This window comes from Varroa jacobsoni, unplaced genomic scaffold (assembly GCF_002532875.2).
Source record: "Varroa jacobsoni isolate VJ856 unplaced genomic scaffold, vjacob_1.0 scaffold_641, whole genome shotgun sequence".
Classification (NCBI taxonomy): domain Eukaryota; kingdom Metazoa; phylum Arthropoda; class Arachnida; order Mesostigmata; family Varroidae; genus Varroa; species Varroa jacobsoni.
Genome location: NW_019213543.1, coordinates 51,641 through 77,604, shown reverse-complemented (window position 1 = coordinate 77,604; position 25,964 = coordinate 51,641). Strand labels below are relative to the sequence as shown.

Here is a 25,964-nt window from a genome sequence, read left to right as displayed (position 1 = left end):
TATTATTAACAACATATATGACTAAGGTAGAACTTCTCGTTGAGAAACAGGTTGAACGATTTACTAACACAATCCGCTTGTATATCAAGCCAGCAGAAAAAATCACATATATATCTTCTCACATAGTATAATAGTACATGATACTGTACCGGTTGAGTAAACGTCTTTAATAAAGGTAAAACTTCGAGAATTTCTTTGCAAAGTAAGTAAGTATGTGAACTTACGGCGGACAGGCCTCTCAAAAGCTAAGCATGCATAAAAAGGTAAACGCAAGCGACTAATAATATTTTCATTCGTATACGAATTGATTCCTTTACTACCAACCTCTCGTAGCCAAGGTAAGATGAGAGATGTTCATTGGTGTTGATGTTCTGCGGCCGGGTAGTAGGTGGTTGGGCCTAATAATCAAGCATAGATCTATGGGAAGTGACGAATGACTTGAGCCTGAAAGTCTTGAGCGAAATTCCCAATTCTGGCCACTGGGACCACCGCAATTAGGACCAAGTCTATAAATGGCTGTATTTGGATTGGACCGAAAAGCTGCGAACTGCTAAATTAGTCTGTTAAGTGAGTAGCTAGGCCCGTACGTGGGAAGGATGTGGTACATTTCGGTTCATCTCATACCTAATTACGATCGTTCATTTTTTCTGCAGAGTATTCTCTATTGTTGGATTAAGAATGCCCAATTTGTTGCTACGGACGGTAAAATAATTGCGGATAGTACCGTCAAACTTCAGCTGTACGTAGTTGGAGGATTTGGTAAGATTCCCAAATAATCGTTCGATGTTATTTAGCCAAAATTCGATCTTATTCGTCTGTTGTCCACAAGTCTACTATCTCATCCATTAATTAGTATATCTTATAGTCGCAATGTCCCAGGTTTGTATAGACATATTGCAGAAAGCTATTGAACTATTGTGTGTCTGATTATTTTGTTTGAATTCACTACACCGTACACAGTTGGCAGAGATAGAGTGGACGTAATTCATTGCCAGGGAAAAGGATCTATCTGGCTCCTTTAATAATATCGGTTTGTTTTATGGTCTACCTAGCGATTGTTAGGCTCTCGTAAAGCTACGGGGCCTTAACGAGGTAAATGGGCGCTTGGGGTGAACAGAAACGCCTCGTTGTTAGTAATTACATAATCGCGCAGCTTTTCTCGGAAGGGCTTCAAAAGTCCGTATAGACAGCTGGTTATTATTGTAGATTGCCGCTGGAGAACTTAGCACGTCATAAGTTAAGAGCAGCAATAATTGTTTGACCAGTTACCTTTCGTTCATAATATAACTACCTATATTGCGTGTACTGTTGGCTCACCCCGAACTAGTAGTATAAACGAGGGCGCGTTTATACATGCGCATTCGACAACTTCAAGTCGCTGGCTAAATTTTTACTCGTATGTAGAAATAGAAATAATAATTTATCCTTATTAATAAATTTGCAAACACTAAAAGGCGTCCATTTACGCGATCGGTAAAGTATCAATACAATTTTAAGTAAATTTTTCTCATTTAGTTAGTATTTTTCATTCTCTAACAGTCGCCTATCAGCTAATTTTTTTAAATGACGAATTGTTATATATACAGAATATAAATCTTATAAGATGTCCTTCTTCGTGTTTGGGAACGGACAGTATTAACGACGACTAGTAATTAATTAAATTAAGAAATAAATAAACCAGTTTATTTGATATACATCACTAAATACCGCACGAAGGCTGCATGGACCCGCTGATGACGAAGAGTCGCGGTATCACTTCAGTTGTATCGTTATCGATAAAAACATCTTCACTATAATACAGTTTTGTACATGCGCTTGAAGGCTGCTTGAAGTACGTACGCACGATCCTGCTATGCGATACTGCGAAATCTCCTGACGTTCCTGTCAGCAATCACCCGTCGCCATCTTCTACACATATCTTTTTACGCTTTGTCCTGCTTGGGTGTCCTTATGTGCAAGAAAAAAAAAATTTTAAAGGAGGCTGATTACCGCAGGCTCCTTTGAACGTGTAAGACTGTTAGTTCATATAGAAATATGCAAAACATAGATTTATATTCGCTTTCACTTTTGTGCCACTGATTTTATGGCTGGAATAGAAAAACGAAGTTACTGCGTGCATTTGTGTTCGAATGTACGATGCTAGACACCAACTATCGATATTATCGTGTATCTTAGAAACGACCTACAACCAAGTGCAAGCAAAACCGAAGCCGCCATTCGAGAAAATCGCTTTATGGATAGCTTAGTGGATAACGTATCTACCTGCTAATCCTAAGGACACCTTGTCGTCTAGATCCGAACGTGGAAATATTAATACTTAATTTTACCCTGGCAGGAGCCAGCTTTCTGGTAGCACGTCCGACGGCGATGCCACCCGTAAAACTCGAAATATAGAAGACTTAATGATGTCAGGAAGATCGCTTCTAGTATCTCCCCAAGACCTCCTTTAATCCATAGTTACCAACTAGAGTTACGCTACCTGAAGCCGTGTTCCTTTCGTAATACTGCAGTCAAAATCTTTATTAGTTGAAAAATTACCTATTTTTACTGCCCTCAAACGTCACTCAAAAATATTGCTTAGATATGAAATCGACTATGAGATAACGCAGACAGATGTGCGGCCGATTAGTGAAAGCCCCCGGCGTAATTTTTGGCACTTTCAGATATTCAGTCTTTCGGAGCGTTGCTGCTATAACTGGGATCCCGCGTTTGGCCCGATGATACCCATACGTAGCTCTCTGGCGTTTTGCCATATAGTCTGTAGCTAGTCTGTAATCAGATAAAACATTTTTTACCGTCAGCACAGTAACGTCTTGATCGAAAGCTGTCTGCTGCACCTCAAACCACGCCAGAACTGTTAATCTCAAAGCGCATACCTCGCTGTATGTAAAATTTTATATCGTCCCACTAAAAAGTTTTTAAGTCCTAGTAACTCATTAACATTAGCTCGCACACACGGTTTTTTCCCAACTACAGCTTCCCCGAACTAGATACATTGTCGATACGCTCACAAATAAATCCCAAGCTCTTTCTTCGCTTCGAGCAACTCATTAGCCTTCAATTATCCACCGCTAGAGAGGCGTCAAGCACGGCTAAATCGAACTTGAAATGAGCGAACCATCGACATCGGCAGCACAACCGACTTCTTCCATCCAACCGATCCTTTCTTTCCCGTTGACAAGTCCAAAGCTTAACCTTTACCGTTCATAAAGGCAGCCATTTAGGTTTGCCGAACAACCTTATGTGTACCAACACGCCTAACAAGCTTATGTTATAGGTACTCTAACACATCATTTACTTCTAAGTTATCTTTTACGGCTTCTGCTAAAAGCGCCTCTCGAACACGCCGTTAGCATCTCCTGCAGCTGGCTCGCTCGTCCTTCAAGGGTTTTAATGAATATTTCAAACTTTCGCGCATTTTATCTCCCCAGATCACCCCTTCTCATTCCCTACTTCCGGCAACTAGCTCCGTTCGGGTGTATTGGTCTGTTCAAGCTAGGCCGAACAAACAAGATCTGTATGCGATGTGCGAACACCAGGCTCGGGTTTTGGTCTGACGTTCCTATGGGCAGATAGGCGGATGCTGTTAGCCTGATAGTTGAAACTTCGATAGCGAGATGACGATAATGCTTTTGCTTCGTCGACTCCAGTGAGGAGAACTGGTCAGCCCACCTTAACTTACCGCCACCTCTCATTTCAGTGTCTTCCGTTAGTGCCCTTATGATCAGGTATCTCGACGAACACAGTACCCCTGTCCGGGGCTACTTTGAAGGCTTATTACTCAAAAAAGTTTTAATTAATAAATGCCACACAGAACTTTCACTTCTACAGCCATTATCACTAATGCAACCTGTACAAATAATCATTGCGCCACTATTCCGTAACCACCTTTGGCCGGGATCACTTTAGCGCACAATAGATGTAAACCCACCGATGCGGGATGGCGTGTGCGGTTCCGCAACGACTGGGGGTATCTTTTGCTACTTGCAGCTGTTCTTGAGTGAAGTGGAAGGTTTTATAGTTGTCGGAAGAGTTTATTCTGATCGACGGACTAATCTCTCTGTATTGATAGTTTAGAATGGGAGTGACTCTACGCGCGTGTTTTTGTCGGCTTGGTCTAGCATACGTGTATGGGAGCCTAGAGCTGGTTGAATAAACGGTGGAAGGAAGCCGCGTTAAATCCGGCTAACATGGAGTTATTCGGGCCGCGTTCACGCTTCATTTTCTGTCTCGATCTTTTCACCGTACTACTCCCTATCCCATCCCTCATTTTTCTTGAGCTTCTTCAGTGACGTAGGTAGAAATTGTCACGAGGCCCCCACGGACAGCAGAAAAAGAAATAAAAAAAAAAAAAGAAGGCAGCTAAAGCGCAGAGTCAGATGACGATATGCACTGAAGTTTCGATAGATTCACAAAACCCCCAGTAGCTTATCACGATGGATTAGGGGCATCGTCAGTGGGAATGGATCGACGTAGTATTCGGCAACAAACCCAGTGGAACGGTAGCAATTTCATTTGAGCAATCGTATAGTTTCGGGCGCAGAGAGGCAGCTAGGTAGTGTGCTATAAAAGGCTTACTTTAGGTTTCCTAAATGAAAAAGTGCCAATATTTTCTTATCTAAATCTAATTGGCGGTCTTTTATCTGTCGCTGCTAAAAAATGCCCAACGACTAATATGACCATTTCAGCGATGCTGTATTAAAATATCCATTGCCAACAATAGATTCACATCGGGAACGTATGTCTATTATATGCTATGAAACCGAATGTATAGACACGTTGCTTCGAGCTAGAAGGAAAGGTTAGTCGTCTCTTTAGGTTAGGTTCAATTAAAGCAGTGGCTTCGGATGCTAGATTTGAGACATTTATTATCCTATGTTAAAACCATCGTTTTATAGATAACTGCTTGCAACAATAATATTACTTGGTTTTATCTTTCTATTATTAGTACATATATTAGATTAAATGCGTACTGGTATTGCAACACAAGCGGAATTATATGCTAAAATATTGCTAATTATTGCTATAATAATAATAGCAATAATAAGGAGTAGCGATAGTAATAATAATAATTTACCTAGGAGACTCATATGCGCACACGTAATTCAATCAAAATTTCTATCGTACTTACTGCTCTTATTATCAAGTATCACAGGTTTCCTTCTATACAATGCACTCTCTTTTGCCCATCTTTCTTTGGTTCTATATTTCGTCTTCGCGTCAATTCGGCGTTGGACCGCTGCCGGGTACGACTATCTGCCCTGTTGACGTCCAGGATCGTTTGAAAGCCCGCGGGAAACCCCTCGTTACAGCATACGCCTTCGCCCAGACACTAGCAAACAAACGTAGGGAGGCCCCTGAGAAAGCTAGAATCCTTCCCTCTTGCTGTCTCTATCTTTTTATCTATCTAGGTTGCTCCTTCTGTGCGTGTGTAGTTGACGGCTAGAAGGAAGCCAAGAGGGACAATTACCCATTTCGTGTTTGGCTAAGTCTGTGACGACAACGGCGTCCGGCGCCTCGCATCTCGACGCCCCCCGCAGCTGGCGTGGCTCGAGGCGGCTCGTTCTTCTCGGTTCGTTGTTGTCGTTCTCTTTGGCGGTTGTACTGCTATTGCTGCTGCTGGTATTACTCGCTACCGCAGTTGCTGTTGCCGTCTACTGTCGTGGCTGCTCGCTACTGTTTTAGTGGTTTGGTTCTCCGGCTTTCGCTGGTGTTGTTATTATTGTTCTGCTGGTAGTCTTCGCGGGTAGGAGGGGGAAAAGTACCGTTAACGACGGAGCTAATGGCCACCGGGACAACGGGGTCGAACGAGACCAGGATGAGCCCAAGGCGAACTAGGCCAGCCAGCGCTGACTGGTTGGCTACTTTAGCGGCATGTATGGGCCGAGAGCTGCTCCGTCTTGCTTTGCCCTTATTGCGTAGCGACTCGCAGTCGCACAATCGGGCAGGCCCGGAGTGTAGCAAAGTAGATCGCGGTGGCTGCATCTACTCTGCCTAATAATTACTCGGTTCCAACACGACTCCCCACACCCCCCAAGCTTGCCACTCAGCCAGCCCAAGATTCCCGTCGCTAACACCCAATTTCCCGGTTCCTGCCCGTACACTTCTTCCTATTCCTCTTTTTTTCCACTACCGCCCCTTTTAGTTTCTATCTGCTACTCGAAGGGTTCCCCGTATTGTGGTGGCCGGTTCGTGCTTTTCGCTTGTAGAATCCTACTGGTTGAGGAAACCACCAGTGGAAGACAACCCAAAATTAGACCTTGATGGTTTGCTTGACTAGTTAGTAACGAATAATACGAGCCCCGGTATAGGCATTGGTAAACACTGTGCCGAACCTTCTGTGTTGTGTACCGCCAGACCGAACCTTAACATTGACGGGCTCGCGTTATACATAGGTATCGAGTAGGACACGTGGTGCCAGAAGCAATGTGACGGCTGTAACAAGGATTGTTTGTGCATGTACCAAGAAAGGCATTACCCTTTCAAGAGACATAACACATAGATGAGATACTTCGTCGCGGCCAATCAATTGTTTGTTCGAATAAACATGCAAATGTCCCGTCTTTCGTCATATTCAAAGAAACTGCACCTTCAGTTAAGCTGTGAATGCTCGTTTGGTCTTCTCTCAAATAGGAACCGCGCGGATGCCCCGTTGACCTTCCTTAGCTTCATCCTCGCGTTCTGCTCTGTCCTAATTCTCCTTGCCCTCTACCTCTCGCGTGCGTTTACACTGCGCCGAGTTATCTGTGTGTCGGCATATAAAGCAGCGAAGGCTATGTAGAATATAAAGGAAGCGTCTCTTTGAAAGAAAAGAGCAAATACACCAGCCAACGCAAACCAACGCCGCACGTACACTCCTGACTGGCGAATTTTTACCCACTGCCACTGTTTTCACTGCTTCGTGATACCGCCGGACGGACGACTGTATTTTCTAAACCCTTGATCGACATATGGGAACGGCTTTGTATTCGAAAGCCCCTCTGCGTAAGACATTGACTAAGACATCTCTCTACGTCTAGCTTCATGCGCTTTAGTACAGTATCGCTGCCATTCTTTTGTAGAACATTTCTTCCAACGTGAAAAAACGCCCTGCTTTAATACTAAGCAGAGGCAGCCGACTCCACGCTGACGTTTGCCCTTCGTCGACGAAACTAACTCTCGGACAGGGGCTGGGAAACGCGAATTGGAGCAAAGAGAAAGAAAGAGCAACAGAAAGGGTGTGTTATAGGTCTGTACTCCGTACTCCGCCTTTTAAAGGTCTTTCTCCAGAAACGCTCACGGCGCTTCGCGAGAAATCACAGGCGATGCCAAAGGAAAATAAATAACGAAAGCAGAACCGAGAAGAAGTACAGAAGAAGACTACAACGGCCGTCTCGAAGGAGCGGGAGAATAAGAACATCCCGAAATCGCCACGGCTGCAACAGACTCGCAAGCAATTTGCAATTCCTCTCAGCGAAAGGATTTGGCGGTATACTTTCCGATATCCAATCCTACTCCGGGCCTCAACTCAACTTAGACTGTACTCAGAAGTCCTACGATCAGCGTGCGAACCCGGGCTGAATGTCGCATTTCGACTTTTTGTTGTTTAAGCACGAATACTGCTTATGTGGGTGCATACGTGTAGCATCTCTACGTTCGTTTGATTGACTGGTATAAGATTGGAGCAATTATCAGGAAATAACTGATCGACCATTGGACAAGATTGCTGCTGAAGCTGAAAGCACAGAAACACGTTCTAGAGATTACGACTCGTATACAACAAGTATTCAGCTAGATACCCTATCTACCCAACTTCCAGTTCAGCCAAAATGAGGCCTAACAAAGTGATCGGTAAGTAGATCACAAATCCCTAAAAAAAAAAGAACTCCCAAACACGGAATGCGTTTTATACACCGCTAGCGAAATAGAAAATTCCAGCAAAGCCATTGTTAAACAAAGCGAAATACGCTAGATTTCAACGCGCTGACAATTCGTGCGCTAAGTGATAAAAACCTTGTCAAGTAGCTTTTCATTGCAGCCGAACGGCAACGTGTACCATAGCAATACGAACATAGGTAAAACACATCCTATAATAAATCGTCAAAATCGTCCAGTATAAAGATGGTACAGTCTTCGGAGTATTACACTGTTAGCACCCCCCAATTATCTATGTCTTACAAGAGTTTTTGAAATAGGTTACGAAACAGATGACGTGCATTACCAACGTCCTTATTTAGGATCTAGAAGTGTGAGTAAACTTATGTTCGAAAAACTCAAATTCCTCTATCAGAACTTTTACAAAGGGGTGTACGTGTAGCGCAAATTAAATTTCATTCATTAGTAATAATCCATTTTTCCCTGCGAATCTAAAGCTCCGGTGTATTTTTAAGTAGATGTTTTCTTCAGCGATGGATTCAGATTAATTGATTTAATTTGCGCCTTTGAAGCTCAGTCGCAAAAGGCACCAGAAAAAGGACAAAGGAACCAAGCTAGTAAATGTACAGTTTCCTATTCATTAATTTGACGCTATATTCGTCATTTTCAAGTTTTGGCGACTATTATCGGCGGTCACGCCCCATGTCATCCGGCGCAATCTTTCAGCAATTATTTTACGTGCGTATTTTACGTAGGATTGCAGCGTCACACGTGAAAACTCTCCGACCAGGAACTATGGTAGGAGTGCGTTTGATTTCAAATCTGGAAATGAATGGTTTGAGCATGAGGATTGTAACGTATGATTTCCTATTACTTGATACTATTTTTTTCTCAATTGTTTGAACAAATTTTGCAGATTATTCCCCACCGTTTTACCAACTATTTCCAGTTTGTATATATATATATATATATATATATATATATATATATATATATTGCATTATTACTTAATTAATTAATATACATTATTACTTATTATAAATATATTAATATAAATATATTTAAAACAGCAGCATTGGTAAACTGACACGATCAAAGAATACTAAGCGATAGTGTGCCTATTAACCGGGCACACAAATAACTATTACATAATAATACTCATTATAAGACGCAGAAGCAACCAGCAAATACCGTATGTCCTATGGGGCACTTGACAGATCTGTTAAACCGCGCGCGATCCACCGTCGCACCCATCATCAAAATGGGGAAACTCCGTAGTCTTCGTTAGTGTGAACGTCACTGATTCCCAGCGTTGCTAGCTACTGCTGGAAAGCAGCTGCATTTCGGCCTGGTATTCTTGGGAAGTTAAAAGCATACCCCAGGAACATTTTAAAGGACGATTGGAACAAACCGAACGATCAGCTGCCAGATAGAAGCAAGCAATGAAGACAAGAAAATCTGAGCGAAAGAAGCGCACGAGCAATGAACAGGCCATTCTAGGTTAAAGTCTTGTGGAATTCTCTTGGGGATTTCTGCACGTGCTACGATAACCCCCAACTCACCGGTGTAACGACACGCAAGAGAAAGCCGGTAAGACTCGAAGAGTGGTTTTCAATAAGCGAGTTGAGTAAGAAAACAATGTTGACGGCATCCCATCAATTCTAACGCTTTCCAAAAACAGAAGACTCTCCGCCCGTGGGCCAAGTGCCCATCTGACAATCTCAGCTTTTCTGGTCGACGTCGTCCATGTACTGGAACTGGCAATTCAACCCGTTTTTGGTTGACTTCCTTGAGGTAGCGCATGGAGATTTGTCACAGAAGACCAGAAGGCAACGGCGGTCCTTTGACGAACATAAGAGATCTCAACTGGAAAGAGAATTTCATGAGAAATCAACTTTGGCCGGAGGCATCGACGCTGTTGAATAGGGATCTAATATACTGGAAGGTCGCGGAGAAGGTCCAGAGATGTAGTACTGGCACACAAAATACGCAAGAGTAAAAAACGAGGGAAGACTTAAGGGTGTGGGGAAATTCTGTGCCTGTAACAACAGCAATAGACAAATATCAGCGAGGTTGGGGTGTTTATTTCGTTCTCGGATTTCGGTTACTTGATAAGGCTATGGACATCCTGGGAATACTTTGGATCCTGATGAGTCGGATATAAACGAAGTGCGAGGATTAGAGAATTAAAAAAGGAGCATGAGGACCACATAAGCGAGGAAGAGATCCGGCCAAGTGGATGGAAGAAAAGGAATTTCAATTATCCCAATGGCGAAAACTGGTCCTGGAAAGAACCCATCTCTTCTACATTATGAGAAGTAGTGCGGAGGAGGAGATACGTAGTCCTTAAGATAATGATTATGGTAGTGATAACGATAATGATGGTGTTTTTTCTCCATGTGTGGGAAAAAGGCGAGAAAAGCTATGGTGTCTATAACGGGACCGCTTAGAGTTTTCTGGCTGGTAAAGAATACAAGATCGTTGCAAATTGTGACGTAAAATATCTTCGAAGTGGCTATGTTCAGTAACTCCGCCAATCACTAACACCATAATTGTATATCTACTTAGGCAGTATAAAGGCAGTATAAACTATTGCAGTTCTTATAATCAGATGTGTGAATAACGGTCAGCAATACTCGAGACGTTCTTAAGTTGAGAATTTCATTCGTATCATACCAACAACGTTAATATTAGTGATTTCATTCAAAGTAGTATTTTTTAATGTGTGTTTTTATAGTTGGTTCAGCACTCCTTCACCGAGCCCTACACGGATCAGATCAGTCATTTCTCTAATGTCTATCAGAGCCATTTAAACCTAATTTATATATCTGAATTCGACAGCTCAACTTCAGGCGGAGTCTTTTTGCTACCGAGGAACGCGGATTTATCATAGTTACTTATTAGTTTCCCGCATAAAGTTCACTTACTGGCGCTTTTGATAGTTTACCACCAAACCTATACTAACTTTTATATCTGTTTACTATGATATATAGAGCTAAAACGTTGCACAAGGTTTTAACTTTGCATATATTATATGTATATATAACGTTATAGAAGCGTCTCACTTCAGTTTTCACACTAATAATCATATAGCGATCATACACAAAACAGAAGTCATGAGTAAACATTGAAATCGAACATCTAAGATGGCGGCAGCCGTGCTATCGTATGGAATAGATTGAAAGGAGCAAATTTTATGCTAAATGACAAAATACTCAGTCGAATAGCACACTAACTAAAGGCACGCTATTCCTTCCCTAGACCTAAGGACGACCCTGACTAAGAGCCATTTCGGCTCGCAGCAACGGGGAATTTTTGAAAAGGTCTCTCTCTTCTGTCTGAGCGTCTATGTTAGCTATACTAAAGACGTCCTTAAAAGAAAACATTATATTGCTCTGCTTCGTTTTCCTCAAATTTCCTTAAAAGTCGTAGGTTGGGCCATTCAAGGCCTAAATGAAATACGATGTCTTCATATGAATACGATTCCAAGTTATCCTTTTTCTACTCTATGCTAAAAACATGATATGTTACACATTTTGCCCCCATTAATGTATACGTTAAGGCGAGGGTGTAACTGACGAAGCTCAGCTTGTCGTGCGCCTTTCAGGCTTTTCACGTCGTCATAGCCCTAGCTACTCTAATGTTGGGAGCAAATCGGAATGACATTGACAATCAGTGTATGATGGCTAGGGACGGGGAAAACATTTTGAAAGGGAACATTTTAACACTTTATGTATCAAGCTAGCGAAATTACGTACTTAGCTGGAGACGTTTCAGAAATACGTGACTTTGGCTCCACATTTAAGGTTGCTTCGAACTGCACATAGTGATCGAAATTGTACTCAATAAGACGTTGCAAAAATGGAAACCTGTACATACAAACCAATTTACAACGGCCCTGTTGGCCTTTGAACTATTATTTACGGTCATAAGTGAGCTCAGGACAAGTTTATGCTTTTGCGGACATAAGGGCAAGCCTTCGGTAAAGATCAGGAACAAATGCTGTTTGAGCGAGAGTGCGTTTACAAACGTCAAATTTGTTCATACGACTTGTATCATTACAATGTTTAGAGCAGGACGGTTTAAGCGCGTATGCCCCTGAATGAAAATGATGCCTTAGTTTATCTACATGTTTATAGCTGTAGACTTACCTAAATGAAAAAAAGTAAAAAGTGGATAAAAGTTAATATATATTCAATAATAGTCTAAAATTAACAAAGAATATTTAGCTTTCAAAGAAATTATCAGAGCTACAGTACTCTTGCAGGCGAACCGTTGATTACGCGGTACGCTTATAGGCACCGGATGCGGATATCTTTAAGCCGAAGGCATGAATAGGGAAAAATTAAAATAGGTTCAGGTAGAGCAGCACGAGGCAAAGGATAATTTCATCAAGATTTATCGTTACTTATTGATGCAGACAACAGATGGAGTTAATTAACCCTCCCCCTGTTCCGACACGTTATTCCTTTTTACAACGTCCCTGAACTTCATTAGATGAACTGCGTAACGACCATCTCCGAAGCGCCGCCTAGAATATGTGGACAAATGATAGGAAATTTTAGAGTTCCATGTCAAGACACTAATTAGAATTCATTAGTCTTGTGTATAGACGAATGCTGGAAGACACGAAACTTGCCAATTGATCTCGATGAAGGACCAACCACCTACCTGCTGCTACCAAATAGGTCTACACATTCATTCATTAGGCCACGGGCTTCAAAAAGGTTTTTTTCAATGTTAAAATTTCATAGTATACCAACTAAATACAATCCGAATATTGGGAATGCAATGGGAAGACCGAATAGAAACAGTAGATAAAAGATCATATACGAGTGAAAATAAATTATTTGCTTACCTTTCAATGCTTCTAGACCGCGAAGAGTACTTTTGAAACACGGATCGATCATCTTTGTGCGAATTAAACGGTCACAGCTTGATAATTTACCCATTTGTCTTCACTGGGCATGTCCATCTGTCCCTGAAAGCGCTAGCAACCAGTTCATGTAGCTTCCAAAACATTCGAAGCGGAACAGGTACCCTGAAAAGCAGCATAATGTTGTGGCTTCAAGCTCGCGATAGTTTCAAAATTTGCTATTTTCTAGTTGTGTATCGTCAGTTGAAGGATGGTGTAGTATACGCTTGTTGACTTTGTGCTTTTGTTGCCAAGCCCTGCTTATTTTGTCTGGTTTCGTTTGAGGATCGAGTCATTTGTGGAGACCCATTCTTGCAGCCAGATTGGCAGCGTTTTATGATTGCCATAACATCTCCTCATATACGCACACGGTGATAAATATATTGCTCAGTATGACAAACCTTTTCCTCTTCCACATGCAGGTTCTCTACGCTTGATATGAGGACGTTGCTTGTTGTTCAAAACCATTTAAAAGCTTCCGTCCCTGCAGCTTCACAGTTCACCGGACGCCGTACGTTAGCGATACACGTTCCAAGGCATCTGTAGTCTCTCACACGTCAACATTGCATGGGCTCTAAGTCACAGCCTAAAGAGGCAAAAAGCTTTCTAGTTGCCAGGTTGACATTTATCGTTGAATTACGGTCAGAGTACGTTCCTGAGGACTCATGTTTTTGGAAGAAGGAGCTTCAAAACACGCAAGAGATGAAGCTTTTGTTGGTGGTACGAGCAGGCTACTGGGGCTTTACTGGTGTGAGATAGGACGAATCGACTAGGGACAGCGAAAATAGCTGCAACCGTACAAAGCGACTAGCTTTTCTCGATGGAATTACACTGGCTGTTTGCACGAATGACTGCGCCATTCTGGTATCTGCTCCCACAGACGCAACACTATATGATCCCCTCTTTATCTGTTTTCTTCCCTGTTGCCGTTAAATGTCTCTAACGGATTTACGTGTACAAGACGAAGTTAAATACAAACGAGCTCTTAAAACGGCTGGCAGTTTTATACGTTTTGAGCGACGATCGGGATTGAACCGTATTTCCTCAAGACGCGTTTACACATATAAAACATTAGAAAGTTCTTCATTTGAAATTAATAGACACACACCTACAGAGAAGCGAGTGGTTGTCACAAGGCTGCGAACGTGTGATGATGATGATTCAAAAGGACGTGTGTTGGTTTATCAAGATACAACGTTTTCTATTTTACATACAGCTAGATATCACCCGAGTAAAACGTAAAAAAGCATCGTGCTTTTGCTTGAAGCCTTGCCATGATAAATAAAGCTGGCTTTCAACAGGTTATACCTGTTTTTTAAATTGCATTGTATCCTGACAAGGTTATTATTGTTCTTAGTTGTCCTGCATCTTAATTATGCTCACAGTTCTCCGAAACTGTGATTTTACGTAAATAAATGCTATTATTAAGAATCGACGGTAACCTATTCGCTTTGTTTGAAACTTGCGTTTGCAATCACTATAGCGGCTCAAAATGTACCTAAAAATACCTAACGTATAACAAAATATAGATAATTCAATTTTTATTAACTAAATAATCGTTTAGAAGAAGCAGCTGCTAAATATGTGGGCCTATTCACCATGATGGGTGCAAGAAAAGGGGAGCAGATTGCATCCGTGGCCGTTGACGGCCTACGTCTAACCGAGCTTCAGCAAGGATGGCAAAGGGTAATTTTTCTCTGTTCTTAATCATTACCTCTTGGTGGCAAGTAAGGCACCCACATGGTAACTGGTTAGTTGGCTGTTAGTAGACTTAGATAGAAATATCAATCTGTGCCTAGTCTGGAGTAAAGTCAGAGTAGAAAAGGCGTTGATTTCAGAACTGGAAGTGGGCATATTGTAAGACCCGAAACAGTATTTCGAAAACGTTTGTTTATTAGCCGTGAATGTACGCGCTACGTGCGTGAAAGTCTGACTGTTTTAATTTTAGCGTTCGGTGTTCCCTTTAGGCGTTCTAGCAGACGACGTTAACGCCTGAATATCAATAAAGCGTAATTTGTATCATGCTCATTTCGGTCTCATAAACTGCTAAATAAGGTTTGTGCATTCTGCTTATTTGTCTTATGGTGTTTTAGTATTCTAGCGTAGCTCCTAATGTAATCACTTCAGAGATTATGGGGGCTTACTTGACTTGCTGTTATGATGAATAATATTATCAGGCATTAAATAGAGCTTTATAAAGTGTGCCGAAGTACAACTACAAGATTCACGCAACAACGTGTATAGTACTAAAGTGTTATCTGTGACACGTACAAAGCAGATTTTAACAATCACTTCAATTATGGCGTGACGCAATCCAACACGAGTTTAAATCACATTGCCAAATAAAAACGAATAAAAGAGAGAATTTGGAAACGAACGCGATCTATTCTTGTGTAGCTGTAGGGTCTGTAGACCGAAGTCGACGGCCTTCAGTATTTTTATGGCGTACGAAAACGTATGGCTGCCTGTAACCCGAGGAGGCTCGAGGCAGGCAGGACTCTATCGGTCCTTCGTTTTTAGTCCTTGCAGCCTGCTTGAATGCCCAACCAGCAAAAACTTTTCAATGAGTTCATCACTCGACCCGTCAAAAACTTTTCGTCCTTCCTTCGGCAAAGGGAAAAAGTAGTAAAGCATATATGTTGACATGACCCGCATTGGGACGGGCCAAAGCTACGAAGCCAGAATAAAGCAGTAGCGAATGAGTCCGAACCCCTAAAATGAACGGTACGGTGTGTGTTGCCGTGGAAACAGCTAGAGGGCGGGTGGTGGCATACGAACAACGGTTTAGTCCACCGCTTCAGGTTCGATAGACTGCCAGGAAACTAAGTCAAAAAAACGAGTTGCCCCTTCGAATAGACGCGAACGTATCTTTCTCTCCGTTGAATAGCATATCTTTAGAAAAATATATATAAAGATAGCTATTAAGGTTATCATTACATTTTGTTGTTGAGTTTCTTAATAGTCAATTTGGGAAATATCTGGGTGCATTGGTAATAAATAGGTTTCATTACCTACTAGAGAATAATAGTACATATTTGTCGAGACTTGCTACCCGCTCGCTGCTCTGTTTAAGCGCTTCGTCCTTCTTAGCAATTTCTGGCTTCGCCTACACCGCTAGCGGCGCTTATGATGTCTGCATTAAGGACAAATAAAAACACACGGGATAATATTTCACGTTTTGAGTTTTATGTTCGGCATCGTTTGTTAGGCGTTCCATCAGGCGGTCGACTCCCAGCACGAAGTAATATATCTAGGTTCGAGTTCGCACGCGTCACTTCCCATTCTCCTCATATAGTCACCCACTAGAGATAAGACTATCATATTATATTGCATTACTTTCGAGTTTCCTGCCAATCTTCAGAACAGTGATGTCAATTATTTATACTATAATAATTGTATACAGCTAGTATGTGGCTGCGAGCCTTCAACTAACTAGTTTTCCTTTTCCGACCACGAACCAGCTTGTCAGATCAGTCTCTGGTTCGCAGGTCGAATCAATTCCTGTCGTTACTACCCTCAACTGTATAGGCTTCTGCCTTCAAAATCCACCGTTTTTTTAGTTTTTTTTTCTCCTTCTTTCCATCTCACATTCGTAGATTTCCGTCGTCGTCGTTGAGAACTCCTGCACATTTCTTAGATACGCCACAGTGTCTTCCATCGGGGACTGCTGGAATTGCTTTAACCCGACATATAAGTTATCCCTGATTACCCACCTTCTCCACTAATGCTCGCTTTCGTCTTTAGCTCCCTTGTGCCGAACAGCAATAAATGTGCTTGAAAATTTGACCCTGGGCTGCGCAGCGGCGCTTGACGCTCAACACGACACTGGTAACCCTGCAGTACTGCTTTGACCAGACGCTTTTTGGGCGAAGTCAATCCCCTAGGTTCCCATTTGTCCAAAATATTTCCAGCTTCACTATTTCAAAATCTCCTTCAGTCGACGCTATCAGGCCCAAGTCGTTGATGTTATACGATAACCCCGACCCCGAAGGAGCAGCGAGAAAAACAACAATCAAAAGTCGAGCTGGGCACGAGTAGGCGCGTCTGGCCACAATGCCCGCAAACTGAACAGACATACACACGGATAGCCGAAGGGGAGTGGACTCATGGTTTAGTGCGCCCGAGTAACCACTGTATGAAGAAAACGACCGCAGTCCGGTAGTCTTTGTAGTTGTAGTGCACGGGAAGGAACCGCTAAGGTGTTGAGTTTGTGTGGTTTCTGGGCTGCAGCGGCGCCACCATATTGTATAACGATGTGATAGACTCCAGATTCTGACTGTGTAATCGACACAAAAGAAAGTAGCATTACAGCCTCCTTACGACAAAAGCCGGCTTGCTGTCGCTTGCCGCTAGCCAACCTGGTTCTGCGTCACATTGTGTTTTGTATGTGTATGTGAGTTGAGTGATGGTATGGAGGCTTCAGCCGGCGGAAGCTTCAGTAAAAGAGGATATATTTGTTGAGATATTAAATATCAGAGGGAGCTTAAGAACGAAACCAGTATAGGCGCGGTGTGCAGCTCTAACGGTAACGTAGCCAGGGGTTCCGTCACCAGTCGCACTGATATGACCGCGCACCCCTCAGCTTTGACCACAGCTAGCCAGCCCCTGCCTCCTAAAATACACAGCCCTGAGGCGTTATCCAGCGCCCAACAAAACACCATGCGAGACAAAGTGAGAAGCTAACAGAGTTGGAGGCGCTTTCAGAGTGACTCTCCTTTTGGGTGCGCGTTTCTCCACTTCAAAAGTAAAGGACGGCAGCAGAAGGAAGAATAAAGGTAAGGCAAGAATAACACACTAGACCCCACGAATCCGCAGGTGCTTTTGTGTAAGTTTTGTAATTTTCTTGTCCGGTAAAAACTCAGTCCCGTAATGTTCTGCCATTCCTTCGAGGTCGAATTATTCGGTTCTTCTTTTACTGCAGGATCTTCGGGATTGGGCCTCTTATGCTTCTCCCGCTTAACGTGATTGGACGGTAAAGTATGAAAATTTTCGCGCTGGCGTGACGAACTGGTTCTCTGCGACACGTTGGGCGCCCCAACTTGGGCCACGCGCCTATCGCTGGCGTCGCATCAAGATACAACCTACAATATAACACAAGTATAACAAACGCACACCTCTATTTCAGACAGCGATAGTTAAAGACAGAGATCGAATGTACATGATTGGTAGGATTAGGCAGGTGTGGAACGAACGTACCGCTCTCTGTGAATGATCAGTATGCAGCTAAAGGAGCAAGATAAATGGAGCTATTGATTGAAACATTATTGTTTGTTTTCTATTTTGAGCTTTATATATATATATGTATATACGCATGTGCGACTAGGTAGTGTTTCTGTCACATCGAAATTTAAATGCTTGCTTTCTAAGTGTTATTTTATACGACGACTACCCAAAATAGTTTAGTTGATCCACGTAATTTATTACATCTACGTTTATACGTACAGTTGTTGTTGAATAGAGTAGCAATCTGCATTTCCATTAACTAATTTGTATTAATGTTTCGATTAACTAGATAAGTTAATCGATTTTTATGTAACTTAATAGAGGTCGTCTGAAAGAAACCTCCTCTAAATAACCGTCTCCAAATCGTTTCATGTGGCATTTCAAAATGGCGCATCACTATCAATAAGTACATCACCTGTGATTGAGATACAGTAAACTTAGATTATGATGATAATAATTAATCGACAGTATAAAGAAGGATTAAATAAAAAATATAACGTAAGATCGGCGTGTACAGTATCAGTCAGATGAAGTAACTTAAATTTATAGAACACATAATTAACACAAAAATAGGAAAACAAATAATATAAGGCAGTGGGACAACTCAGAAACTAATACAACTTGAATTGCAGCCAGTCGGTAATATCGTAATAATAATAATAATAAGAGAAATAATGTTGTTCTCTGTGTCGTTTTCCTGTACAAGATCTAGAAGGTAGTCGCTTGCTGTCTCTATAGAACTGTGTAAAGTGTTTTTAGCTGTTTTGTCTTGTCCGCCCGGCCAAATCCCCGGCGTTCTGTTTCTCCTGACGTTCTAGTTAAGTTATTCAGAACTATGTACTAGCCTCACGGCTTTTCAATTGGTAGTTGAGTTTCATTTGTAAGTGAAGTCCAGATTCTCCTAAGTCATCTTTGAGGTGGCCTCTCAATGCACGACAAGGCATTGCACTCACATAGCAGCACAGTCAGATGACCACACTAAAATCATGGCGTTTGCGTTCAGTGGAGTAGGACCCAAGCGGCTTGAGGCCCTACGAGAATTAATAACAGACGACATATTTGCGATAGATAAGAAGAGAAAATCAACTCGTATATTTACAACTAACTGTGGGTATACAACTGTTAAGTTAAAGGGTTATGTTATCTGCATTTTCGAAATAAGTTGGCTAGTTCTATTGTCTAGGACTGTGTCGGTAGCCTGTTTAATCGCACCGAGACGCTCTTGCAGATGGTTGAAATTAAAATATCACTGTTGAAATTACGATTTCAGTCAGCGCCAGGCCACAATCCAGCTGCAGGTCTGCATGTGGCCACACAAGTCGGTTGTGATGATCTCTGCCAGTGACTAAATCCCCGTCAAGATATTCCACCTATGCCACAGGACAAAGCGTTAAGGAGAATGCGCAATTTAGCTATCTTAAATATGTATATTTATCATGGTAATTTGTGTTCTGAAGCATTAGTAGATGATGCGCAGGTTGATAGGATAGTTACAGATCAATTTACCAAGGCTATTCAAAAACGCAGCTTGTATCTACTTAGTGGTCGTGTATTATTACGATTCTGCATTTCGCCCCAATTGCAAAGACCGTCTTTCACTGAATAGAGAATTTCTGGATGATACACATACAGGGTTCGTATATGCCAAAGGCAAGCCCTCGACTGTAGTTTCTGGCCCCGGAAGGTCCTTGATTTTTCGCTTGTCCTTCTAGAGTCAAAACGATATTGAAACAAGTTCCGAGGAAGGTGTGAGTCTACTGGGCACTAACGACTGCGATCGAAAAGGGCCATCCTGCACTATGGCGTCACAACCTTAGAAATAACGCCCAGCTTTTATAGAAGAGATTTATACTTTAGATAAGTAGGCCACGTTGGAAAATATGAACCCTATAAAGAATTTACCTCTCTCCGTTTCGAATATTTCTTATAGGTAGCTTCTTATTCGCTTATCCTGGCTCAACAGTTCGTGATTATTTACGACAGCTTATTTATAGGGGTTTAATACATAATACTACATAAGCGAAATAACTTTTTTATCTTTCACTGGGGTAATGCCTAGGAGTTTTTTTACGTTGTGTTATAAAGAGTGAAGTTCAGCATGCCTAATCTGCATTCTGATGCATCCTGCTTAAACGTTTTTCAGCGCTCCCTCACTGGCCGTATATTTACTCGTAATATTTTTCAAAGGCACTTTTATTTTCGAAGGACTATCCATATTATTCGATGGAGCTGAGCTTTCTTTTTTTTCATTTCTGCTTCCCCATACTTTCTCAGCTCCGTAAGTGAATCTGGGTTATCCCGGTGACCATCTGCGTTACCGAACACGCCTACTAAGAACTACTTTTACGTAGGCAAGAAACTCAGCCATAAGTAAGTGTCTGGCCAGTGCTGACGGCTTGACAAGCTAGGCAAAATTCGAGATTTCGATGAGTCAGCAGTGAGGGCTTTGCCTACACTCGAAGACTGCGGATGGATAGAAAATAGGGTAATATGGAACTATCTGTTTGGCAGGCAGGCAGGAGATGAACTGGGGGGTCACAGCAGCAACAGCTACAACAGAACTAGCGTTACTGTATTGTTAAAGCGATCAAAATGATAACAAGAACAGCAAGAAGTCAGCGAAGCCTCGAAGTTTACCGCGGTTCTTCCGCAAAGCAGAATTCCTGAAAAGGACGCTCCTAGCTCGGGTGTTGTTACCCACGGGTCTTGAGAATCAAAGCTTACGAGGTCATTCCGAGCTCATGCCTTCAGAGACGGATAGCACAAATGCGAATCGCGTATCGAAAGGATCTCAGACATCCGGGGCGGCTTCGACCACATATCGCATCGCGATCGACTCATTGTTACGCTGTCGTTCCCTCAAAGATCGAAGGAACCACGTGATGAAGATGGAGAGAAAGACCTCTAAGCCGCCTTCTGGGGTTCGCGGGACGTGCAAAATAGGCCGGCGGTTACGGGCTGAGCTGCATTGGGGTGAACGAAAGAAAGTTGATGTGCTACTGCGCTGTAATACAGTCCTCTTAGAGGAAGCAGCATTCGTTGCCCACACGAGATATCAGAGGAGACATACCAGAGAAGCGTTCAGGGGAGTCACGAAGGCCATTTTATTGGTGGGGCTACAACATGACGTATACAAAGGAGCGAACCACCATGACAAAGTTGCACAGCACTCGGCGAATTAAGTGTTTCCTTTTGGATTTAAGTGTCTATAAGCAACAATAAAGATGGGTATACTTTCCCAAAGGAAATTCTTATATCGAACGTGGGACATGATCCGACTAAATATTCCTGCTTAAATTAAGGCCCTGCGCATTTTGTTATAACTATGTGTGTTATTTAATAAAGTAATTATACCTTACACCCCCTACGCTTTGTAAAAGATGCTTGTTTTTTTATAACCGCATTTGCATACTATGTATCGTAGGCAGGGCTTGAAATAGCGACATCTAACTAAAAAATAAATAATTTTATGCCTGAGGAATATATTCACTTTTATGGTATCAGAAACTATTTTAAGTCTGTAGCGTACTTGAACTTGAATATGTTTTTTAAGAAAAGTTTCAATATTTGAGGTTTTCTAGTTGAATGATCTTTCTACATATGGTTATGGTAGACAGCGCGAATACACATGCCTTATCTGGCCTTTACCGCTTACCTAATTCATCGCAGATCAGCGTGCTTTCATTATTCATAGATTTGTACCTTAAGCACAGTTGGCACTTCCCCTGTAGCCACCCCAATTCAGTCAGAAACGTAGATTTTGAGGCACATAATAAAAACAATGATTTTGCATAGAACAGTGAGTTCCCATTTGGTTTTGTTCAGTTACCTTGACTTTATCTCACACTATGTATAATACAGGAAATGTTTTACCCTGTAGTAGCGATATAAGTATTTTGTATTTCTATTTCAATTAGGCGAAATGCGTTTACATACGCATATATCAAACAGATATACGTAGATTCTATTAGACTGCTAACATTAGTCAGTGTTGTGGGATTCTCTATGGACGAACACCCTCATATCAATAGAGGGTATACTTCGCGTTACCATCGATTAGCAAAGTAGCGTGAGATACAGCCTGTCACAAAGTTCTAACGTACTAAGTTCATATAGAACGTATGAAAAGACTATAAAGTCGACTGTATGAGAACTCCATAAGTTAGGCGCAGGCATTCAAACATATCTCACATTCGGTTTACGAAGAAGTAAACATACTTCCAGCCCTCATTTAATGATGCTGTATTATCCTGAGGCTATGCATGCATTGACGCTTGGTCATATAAACAGTTCATAATGGTAAACTAAACATATTCCTCTTTTGAAGATTTAGTTGCTATTAATGAGGACTTCAAGTTAATCTTCTCATACATAAAACCACTCAGCATACTGGATAATTTATGCAGCCCGAAAACGTTACTCACACACAAAAATAGATGAGATGTTTTTTGCACTGAATGAAAATAGGCAACACGTCGTTAAATTAAGACATTACAGATTAATTCCACCTCCATTAACATAAATAAATGTTTGTTCTTTTTAAAGTATAGGTCTCATGTTCAAAATAGTTGACTAGGGTTAAAGAAACATTTCTATGATTTCTACGTCGGCTTAAGGCTTAACACCCTGCTTACGTGTATGTTTATTAAAAGAGACTATAAGTATGTAGCATATAAGATCGTATTTAAAGTGACATATTATCCAAAGAAGCCAAAGGCTATTAGTCCAAAACTCCAATTCCATATTTGCTTAACATACCAAACATTGAAGTGTTTATAAAAATATTTATTATTGCGTCTAGCAAACGGTATTGCTAAGCCTTTGCAGTGATTAAGGGTCGATTCTAAATTATTTTAAGCAATACAAGGTGCAATCGACGGACCCCAGCTTACACGCAAGTTTTCCCCTTATAGGCTTGATACAGCGTACAGAGGATCTAACCTCGTTGCCGAAGGGTGCCCTGGCGAAGGCAGGATCTTGTACTCTACGCCCAAATTTCCCGTCAGTTGCCGCGAACATCCAAGGGCTCAGAGCACACTTTTCCACTTGCACTCCTTGCTTTGCCGGACGAAGTAAGACTTCGGCGCATTAGGTCGGCTCCCAGTAGAGTCGCGCCGGCTGCCGGAAGAGGCATTGGCGAGTGTCCGTTTCCGGTAAAACTCTTAGCGGGAAAGTTCGAGCAGTTCGGATTGCCTCCATCTATTCTCTGACTTGGTTTAGATTAAGTCTCCCGCTCGTCCTTGGAGTCCCGCCTGAGCCTCCTTTTATAGAAAGGGATAGGAGAAGGGGGAATACAATTGTGTAAGTGCTGAGCAGGTTTGCTGAGGTTCAGCTGCGTCGACGTGTGCGAAAGGTCCGCCGCAGACAGACTGGTTGTCTATTTATCCATCTATCCAATCGAATAGCAGTGCCAAAGCCGGCGCTTCTGTTTGCCCCCATACCCTTTCCGGGCAATGTCTTTCCGTAGCCAAAGATGGAATTAGCGCTAATGAGCTAGACGAAGCGGCATCTAGACGTGGACAACAAGGCGGTTGGTTTCGTCTTTGAAACGAAACCCCTCTGACACTCATGAGCCGGAGAAGTCGCGACTACCTAAGTCCGCCGACTAGTTCGCGCAGTAACGCGTATCTGCGGACGTGGGTAGAACTTAAGGCTGGGGTGGATTCATTGTGCGTTAGCGGTAGATGCTGGATGTAGAAAATCGGGTGGTTAGGTTAGATGGCCAGGCAGACAAGCTAGCTAGCCCAAAACCTTGCCGGAATGAAGAGTTAGCAAATAGCTTCATTTGGTGGTGATAGAGGTGCCTGGATAGCGTAACTACCCGAACGGAAGCTGGCTCAGCGAATTAGTCGACGCTAGGCGGTCATCGTTGCCAGTTCACAGAAACCCACACAGGGATCAAACTATAATGTACAATAATGATATTGGAGAAGCAAACGACCAGGCCGACTAGAACGTACCTGCAAGCCTTCGGTCATGTTTGTTAACGACCGCCTTGTGTATATCTGGACTTGTTTAAAAAATGTATACATCGCGCATAAGTTCATCGGCCATTCTACGAGGAGGATATCTGATCCTGTTTGTTCCTGGCATCGTAATGTACGCTTTACCTGAGTTTGTAGTAGCAGGAGTTTGATGGACTTTAGAAAGTTTAAAATATGTTTAATTTCTTCTAAAAATCTAAGGAAGTATGTATAACGGTTAAGCCGAAAATGTACGCACTAAAAACGCTGTTTTGAGACATTTACCGGTGACGGACAAATTTGCGAACAGAACACAGGATTCTGTAAGCTTGAACCAAGTTAGGTTATTATTATTTTATTATTATTATTTCATTTAAATCTATTAACTTTGATACAATACCATTTTGATAACAAATCCGCGATCATTTTTTACTTCTCTTTTCCGAATATAGACAATCTCGGAAAACCGGTGTCCCTTTGTCCTAAAATGGCAAGGCTTTCGATGTATGTTCCCAAGCCATATTCATATACAACGTAACAATTCAAACGTATGCCACACTATTTATAATAAGTTAAATCTTTTTAACCCGCGTGGCTACAACGTTGCTTAAAAATTATACTAGAATTCTCCTCCTAAGATAGTAGCTTTCCCTGCATTTGAATAAAGTAAAAAAAGCAGCTGCTGTCATTCAATAGCGCAACAGCAGAAGTTCTCTCTTCGTAAGTTAGTCTCCCCCTGTATCGCTTGCATATTCATAAAGAACATCCCCCTCCTTCGCCACGGCAACAAATCCGCCAAGTTCGCGAGTGACAGCTCGTCGATTTTCGTCATCATTGTCCGCTTATTATTTCTATGCTCGTAGTCACTACTCCCGACGGATAGCTAGTACAAGTGGAAATCTGGCGTTCTCTCTCTTCGATGATGACAAACAAAAAATTCTAAGCCCCTGCATTGTACAACCTCCTCCACATGCTCACTGTTGCACCCAAATCCCACAACCGCGTTCTATCACTCATAAATCAGTTCGATAAACTAATGTGGTCAGTGCGCTGGCTTTCAGCCCAGAAACACATCGATATTTCTACTCCCTACATCTTCCTCGCCCCAGGCAGACGACGTTTCCAAAGGCATGTACCCTCTGCCACTGCCCTTCTATTTTTTTCTCTTTCTCGCATACGCATACAAATTCTTAAGGAAGAACCTCTGGCCCTCGTATGTGGACCTCCCGTAGCTTTGCGCGTCTGCCTTCTCGCTGAACCGTATTTGGTCGAGCTGCAAGCATGGGGTTCAATTTGGACCTATCTCTGACTGTGCACAATTTAACCAGTGTACCATCGTTACTGCTTCGATTGACGCAGCTCGTTGCCATTACAGCGACTGTCGCAGCCGATGATGAGGCCGTCGCTATTCGTCCAAATATCGCTCATGAACGGGGCCGCGGTGCTGATAGTACTATGCAACGGAAGTAGGCAGTACCTAGGTGCGGTCGAACATGGAGCAATTCTGCGTCGAAGGGCGTCACTTGTTGTCCCCTTATTTTTTTCTTCTTTACGGTCATCCGATGCAACGGCCGTCGTTCCTGCCTCGTCCCTCTGTTAGGTCCCTCACTTCGGTTCTAGCGTTGTCTCGCCTTGTGGAAAGCGACGCCTTTGACTTTTCTGCCAGTCACAGCTGTTGTCTCACTAAAACTCGCGGTCAGATCGTTGCTTGTCTCGAATGCAGTATGTCATCGTGTGCATCAACGTGCTGTCCTCTTCGCCGAGCTGACTCCTGACGCTCATATCCTATGCTGTACCGCGTACTCTCCCCAGCCTCCCCTTTACCCATGTTTGGATAAGTGGTAGTGTAGTGCCTAGTTTTTTGTCAAGCTGTTTCGTTCTCGAGAGCTGCTTCTTTCTTAGCTCTTCGAACGCTCCTCCCGCTTCGCTAATTCTTACTGCCAGCGGTGGAATTCGCTTCGGCTTGTGTAGTCAGTAATTAGTACGCGCTGCTTATGAGTATGGACAGC

General features: G+C 42.4%; 2 long non-coding RNA genes across 3 annotated transcripts in view; one reads left to right on the top strand and one right to left on the bottom strand.

The window, feature by feature from the left end:
* Positions 1-17,991, top strand: part of LOC111262233 (uncharacterized) — a 165,465-nt gene extending 147,474 nt beyond the window's left edge. For both annotated transcript variants that reach the window (XR_015311858.1, XR_015311857.1), the window contains exon 4: positions 17,691-17,991. This is a non-coding gene — a long non-coding RNA (uncharacterized LOC111262233). The remainder of the gene's footprint in view (positions 1-17,690) is intronic.
* Positions 11,906-13,396, bottom strand: LOC111262234 (uncharacterized). Its single transcript, XR_002681481.2, has 3 exons — positions 13,171-13,396; positions 12,713-12,895; positions 11,906-12,385 (listed from the first exon to the last, which is right to left on the bottom strand). It is a non-coding gene; the product is annotated as an uncharacterized LOC111262234 (long non-coding RNA).
* Positions 17,992-25,964: the final 7,973 nt, after the last annotated feature.